Below are 6,950 nucleotides of genomic sequence, written 5' to 3' on the forward strand. Positions count from 1 at the left end.
CCTTGCTGATTTGACAACCTGGTGTAGACGTCTAGTGCTTTTATGCTTGGGTATTTTCTGGGAGCAAACACCAGAATAAACCAGTTGGGATAATATGATGCCTTCACTCTGTATCTCTTCAGTGGGTGCACTCAAAGCTTCACCATAGGTTCTTTTATTCACTGTACAGTGACGTTTACAAAACCACCCACTCCATCTGTCACTACATTTGAAATTCAGTTTTGAGTGTATTGGCTGGAATTGTATTGGTATTTTTATTGGCTAGTGTACTGACTGCAGATCGCAATTCAACACGTATGTACCTTTTGACAAGAAAACCCATAGTTTTACCAGAGTTTCTCCATTAAATATAAAGTCTGTTAAAGTGAAGTCTGTTAAAGCAAGGGTTTACTGTACAAGAATGTTAAAAGAACCCAAATCCAGGTCTCAGAAGCTCAACAAGATTGCCATGGTCAGTAATGGGATGGAACAGTCCAAAGGAAATTGATGTAGCTAAGCTATGTACCAGATAAGAAAATAAAGTTACTATGTTTTTTACCCAATTTCCATATATTTATTTTGTGTTCTTAGGGAACTGTCAAAAATGAAAACAGAATACTGCTTGCTGCTCTAGTGGTGGTAGACCAGTAGGTCATGCAGTTCCCTCTATACCAGTATTTTCAGACTCACACCCCAGTATCGTGATCAGGAACACCATGCTGTAGAAGGTGCTGTCCTCTGGATAAGATATTAAACCAAATCTTGACTACTTCCTTAAAGGTGCTGTGAACCTCAAAATCCTGGCTAACGTCTACTCTGGCCTTATATAATTTTGCACACATAAATAAATTCAATTTATGAAACAAATTCTTTCCTTTATGGTCACCTGTATGGTGGGGCTTCTGGTACATCATGGCTACCATATGTCACCAAGCTGGGAGCTGCACTACAGTATATACAGTTTATATATTTAATAATAATATTTAATAATAATCATTACATATACAGTATATAGCACTATTCTGGACATTCCACTCAAAGTGCTTTACAGGTCATTGGGACTGCCCTCCACCACCACCACCAATGTGTAACACCCACATGAATGATACTGAGGCAGACAAAATGCAACATTACGCTCACCACACATCAGCTAGGGGAGGAAAATAGAGTTATTAAGCCAATTCATACATGGGTACTATTACCAGGCCACGACCGGTAAAAGCCAAGAAGAAATTTGGTCAAGACATTGGGATAACACCCCTACTCTTTTCGAGAAATGCCCTGGGATTTTTAATGACCAGGACATCAGTTTTACATCTCACCCAAAAGATGATACCTTTTTACAGTACAGTGTTCCCACCACTACAATGGGGCATTAGGACCCAAACAAACTGCAGGGAGAGGGCTCCTTACTAGTCCCAGTAACACCTCTTCCACCAGCAACCTTTCTTAGGAGGTCTCCCATCCTGGTACCAGCCAGGCTCACACCTGCTGAGCTTCAGTAGGTTGCCAGTTGTGAGTTACAGGATGATATAGTTTCTGACATTTTAAAACACTTACAGATCTTTTGGAGTGAACAGTACTATATAAATACGAATAATTCTTAATTATTATTTCAATGAGTGACTGCAGATAAAAATGTAAATTGAATGTAAATTCAAAACTTTAACTAATCTTTAAAGTGCGTTTCTGATGGAATTTAACAAAAGGGTCTGACCGCTTTCTTTTTTTCTGAATGCAAGCATTATCCATCTTAGTTAAGCGAACAGAGTATAACTCTGCCACAACGCAGAAGGGAAATGTACAGTTTTTGAAAAGAGTAAGAAAACAAAGGAAGGATTGAGATAAATGACTGGAATTACCAACGAAGGATATCCTGGTTAGGCTGCTCTTTTGTTAATAAGGTGCAATATGGCATTGTTTTGTACTTACAAATTGAGGTTACACATCAGTATATACTTGTTCCCATGCATTTACTGCCACTAGACATACAGTATGATGACAATATCTATTTATATTCAAATGTATACATTTAAATAAAACGTTACCAGAGTTTTCCCAAGAGTTTTCCCAAGAAAAAAAAATATTTTTGCCAATCTTTTTGTATTTAAAATAACAAACCCAAAACAGCTTAGAAACTTAGAGGGGTATGCCATGTGATTCCTGGCCATACAGTAAATACCAAAGGTTTACTGATGTGTTGCTATTACCTACAATTCAATCACAATATCAGATTTACTTTTTTGTTTTTAACATCTCGATAGCTATGAGTGCCTCTAAGACTGAATAGTTTTGATATATTACAATGTAACAAACACATATATACTGTAGGCACTCCTAGATCTATTTTGTGTTGCCCTATGATACATACTTAAAGATTCAGGAATTTTGACAATGTGTAGTTTTGCATATGTTGAGTTTTGTTTTTAATGCCATGCCATTAGCTTGGTTGAAAAAGAGTTATATTAAGTTTCTAAATACCATTGTCTGTTAGGGAGATTGTGAATTTTGCTGCAGCATTGAGGTGAATGAAGATTCTCCCTTTGATTCCAGCATTTATCCTGTACTGTACAAAACTTTGTCATCTAGTCTTGCCCCAGATAAGCAATTGAACACAGTGGCACCATCAAATAAAAATCCATACATGTGAAAACATCAAAATGATTGATTTTCTTCATGCTGCACTGAGTTTTAGCTGCCAAAGTCTTGAATCACTTACTGGATTGAGAAAACATCAGTTGAAATCAAAAAGGGATTTGGATAAGTAAAATATTTGTTGATGTCCCCTGGCACAACCTCGTATTGCTTTAGGAAAATTGAAAAAATGCCTGTGTCTGCAACTTAACAACAACCCCATAAACAACTGTAATACCAATAATTGTATTAAATTCATGCATAATAACAGTTATCATACAGTAAGAGAAAAATGCAATTTGAGGTATGGAATGCAAAACCAACCTATAGACATGGTTTTGACCTAACAAGCAGTTTAAGAATCCTTTCATTTTAGCATTTCAATATAGAAAATATGATTTCTGGATGTGTATGTACTGCATAAAGGCAGTTTTCATTGATGGATTACTATCTAGTCTTGATATCATCAGTGAAGGATTTGCTTGTTCCCTGGTGGTCAAGACGTTAAGGCTTCAGAAATGGAAAAGGATGATTTTCTTAAATTGAATAAAAAACAAGAATGTTTTCTAAATTCTTTCATTCTAAAAAAAAGTTTGCAATGTTCTTGTTCCATCAAAAAGTTTGCACGGTGTCGCGGGATGCCTATCCAGCAAGCAACGAGCACAAGGCAGGGTACAGCCTGGACAGGGCGCCAGTCCATCGCAGGGCAAGTGCAAGCCAATCATACAGGGGGACAATTTGGAGGCCACGGTAAAGGCCGAGGGGGGAAATTTGGCCAGGACACCAGTATAATTCCCTACTGTTATCGAGAAGTGCTTGTGGATCTTTAATGACCACTGAGAGTTAGGACCTCGGTTTAACATCTCACCCAAAAGATGGTGCCCATTACAGTTTCTTGTCCCCGCCACTATACTGGGGCATTAAGACCCACATAGACCACAGGGTGGGCACTCCCCACTGGTCCCACTAACACCACTTCCAGCATCAACCATAGCTTCCCAGGAGGTCTCCCATCTACGTACTGACCAGGCTCAACCCTGCTGAGCTTCAGGGGTTAAACAGTTGAGAGCTGCAGGGTGATATGGCTGCTGGCTATTTTACCTTTTTTTATACTTTCATACTTACCTTTTTTTTTACTTTTTTGCCTCATGTAGTTATGCTTAAAAGTATAAAAAGTTAGCAAAGGCAAAAGCTGTTCTACCATGATCTTAATAACCCAAAGACTTAACTATAAATATTCACAGTTCCAAGAAAGTAAGATGGATTTGAACACTATGCATTGTATAAACGTCCAGCAAAAGAAGACTAAAGGCTTCAAACACACACAAAAAACAAGGTTTATATGTCCCATCCTTAGAACTTAGAAACTTTAGAAATATTAGAACTTTAAGAAATATTTTTAGTTTTACTGTTCTACTTGTTAGACAGGATGCTATTTATAGTCAAAGGTAATATTACTGCCATTATTCCCTTTGAGCATAAACGCTCTATTCCCAATTTTTCTTCGTTGAAAAGGTCATTGTCTCCTTCTTTCCTGTTAGAGCTTTTTGTAATGTTGGCAAGACAACAGGAACTGACAGCTCTTCGGTCTTTTTTATGCATCTAATTATCAAAACTTATAGTGAGCAATGCCAATGTTGAAATAAGCTGTGGATTTATAGCATTATATATTGAGTTGTCATATCATACCTTTGAAAAAAATGGCCCTAATAGAAGTTTTGTTCCTGTATTTTTTCTTGAGCTTTCAACATAAACCTGTAAAGAAAGCTACTATTGAGCCTGTGAAATGTAACTTGTGTATCATGTCTTCCAGTTTTCCTGAAACTGATTGCCAAAGGCATATTAGTCGTTCTTTTCTGAATTTATTACAACCAGGAAAGGCCATCATGAAAGGCAGTTGCTGTGTGTTATCATTTTAATAATCAGAATCCTAACATGTCAAGCAAGTAGAGTCTCACTGGTGAATCCTTCACCTGATGTTTTTCCTTCCTAATAGCTCTCTGTCTGACAAGATACAGCATTTCTGTAAAGGACTTTTCATAAAAAATTAAGCTTCTGTATTACCAGATAAGAAAATAAAGTTGCAGAGTTTTTTTTACCGCCCTCTCCATATACTGTATTTATTTTGTGTTCTTAGGGAACTGCCAAAAATAAAAACAAGGGATGTAAATGAAACTGAGAGTATTTTTCCATTTCATGGTGATGGAACTAGTAGGGGGGATATTGCAAATCAGTCTTCAAGAAAATTACAGAATTATCTTTAAACTCACATTGAGGTTGTTGCAGTAATTTAGTGTCAAACTCTATTATAATAGATTCATGGGTTTGTCTTCTGTGTATATAACCGTCTTTTCACACAGCTATGCACAATATCACACAGCTATTCCTAAGCAGATGCTTTTAGAAGGTAGTATTTAACACTGGTAATAGCAATATTTTTACAGACGTCTTTAAAAAGACAAAAAAAAATAAAAAGGGCCACAGTCCCATTGCTAATTTAATGTGTTGGTCGGTACCTTTAATTATTTGGCATAAGATTTTGATAATATGCCACTCTTTCAGTTAATTGGAAACTAATTAATATGGACTGGAGCACTCTGTATCAAAATATAACACTTCTTGATCCTTTGATTTTTTTCCCATCTTGGTCTAAAATGTGTGCTGTTGATGATTCTCCAACATAAAAAGTGAAAGGTTACTTTTTAGCTACAAATGAGGAAAGATAGTTGTCGCTTATCTGAGTCCTGGAGTTCATGAGGTGAAAGTGCTGGCGTGTGCGGCTTCAGTAATGATGTATTACTGGAGTGGTGACCTCCGTCTGTGTTGGGGGAGGAGGGTATAGCACAAGGAAGCAGAGGATTTCCTCCATCACTATACTGCTATACTGTGCTGAAGAGGAAGATCCCAGGGGACAGTTTGGTAAGGGGCAAAAGTATAACACTACAGACCCCGTGTGGCAACAAGAAAATGGATTCCTGCAAATTTCACACAACCCCTACTACTTCTATTTCTAGATCTATAAAAGATGACTGTTATATAACTATATAACTAAGACTATTATATAACTATGTTACTATGACAATTATATAACTATAATATGAATTCATATTTATTTTCCTACAAATACATTTATCCCTGTAGCAAAAACCTTTCTGCCCTTCAGCAAGAGACTCATTCCATTTCTAATGATTTAATTTTATGCACCTCAAAAATTGCTGACAATAGTATGGGTCCAAGAATCACTTGCTGCTGCAACAGGACAGTGATATTGAACCTGTTGCAGAAGGTGGCAGTGACATCACTCCCTTGTAGCCTGTATATCACTGAGTTCTTCGATGGCAGAATATCGTTTGGCGCAATTCACCTCTACCTGGGGTGTATGTGGGCAGTGTGACTCCTGTGCTACCTCTGAGCTGCCAGTATCCAATCAGGGGAAGATCCATCCTTTTCACGTTGACAATGCAAGAGTGGCGTTAGACTTCCTTCCGGAAATACATACGTGTACAGTTTGTGGGAAATAAAGAAAAAGAATGCAAACGTCAATCAAAAAGTGGAAATGGGCAACAAAAAAACTAAATACACCCATAAACGCTAACGATAGCAGGAAATCTCTATATAAGCAAATTATGAGCAAAACATAAAGAAAACTAATATTCTAGTAGTCACTAGAGCACTCACTTGTGGTAATAGCACCATTATAGTTTATTTTTGTGCAAGTTTGTACCTTTGCAGAAAAATATCCTAAACAAATATTTTATCAAAATATCTGAAAAAGAAATATACAGTAGGATTGTCAAAAATAGACCTGTGCACACATCCAAAGTGATGCCATATGCCATAATGTCAATTATGTCAGGAAAAGCCTGCCAAAGCATGCTCTGTGGCTTCCCATCCACTGCTGCTTTCACTTGATGGATCTTTGCTTTCTTTGGCAGATCACAGTTTTGCTGTCTTGCCTCTACATTTTGCCTATTTCATATTTTGTCCCAAGCAACAGTTCTATCAGAAACTCTGACCATCTGTTACCTATTCCCCTAACCAGATGCTCTACACAAATCAACAGTTTCTCTTTCTGAATTCTGGCACTTAGTATCTAGTGCTGTTGCATGAATTTTGAAATACACATTTCTTTGCTCTCTTTCTTGTGATACATCTTACATTCCTCTTTAACTGAGGAAACTATCCCAGATGATGTGGAATAACTGTCTCAAGTACTACAGTCTAATGGTATTTTGCAAAAAGCAACTTTATTTTATATTTTATCTATTTTATAATCTGTTGAGCCCTTGGATGAAATGCTCATTTGTATTTTTGTATTCAAAGATTACTTTGAAAAA

The sequence above is a fragment of the Lepisosteus platostomus genome, chromosome 7 (genome assembly GCF_059453375.1).
Source record: "Lepisosteus platostomus isolate fLepPlt1 chromosome 7, fLepPlt1.hap1, whole genome shotgun sequence".
Taxonomy (NCBI): domain Eukaryota; kingdom Metazoa; phylum Chordata; class Actinopteri; order Semionotiformes; family Lepisosteidae; genus Lepisosteus; species Lepisosteus platostomus.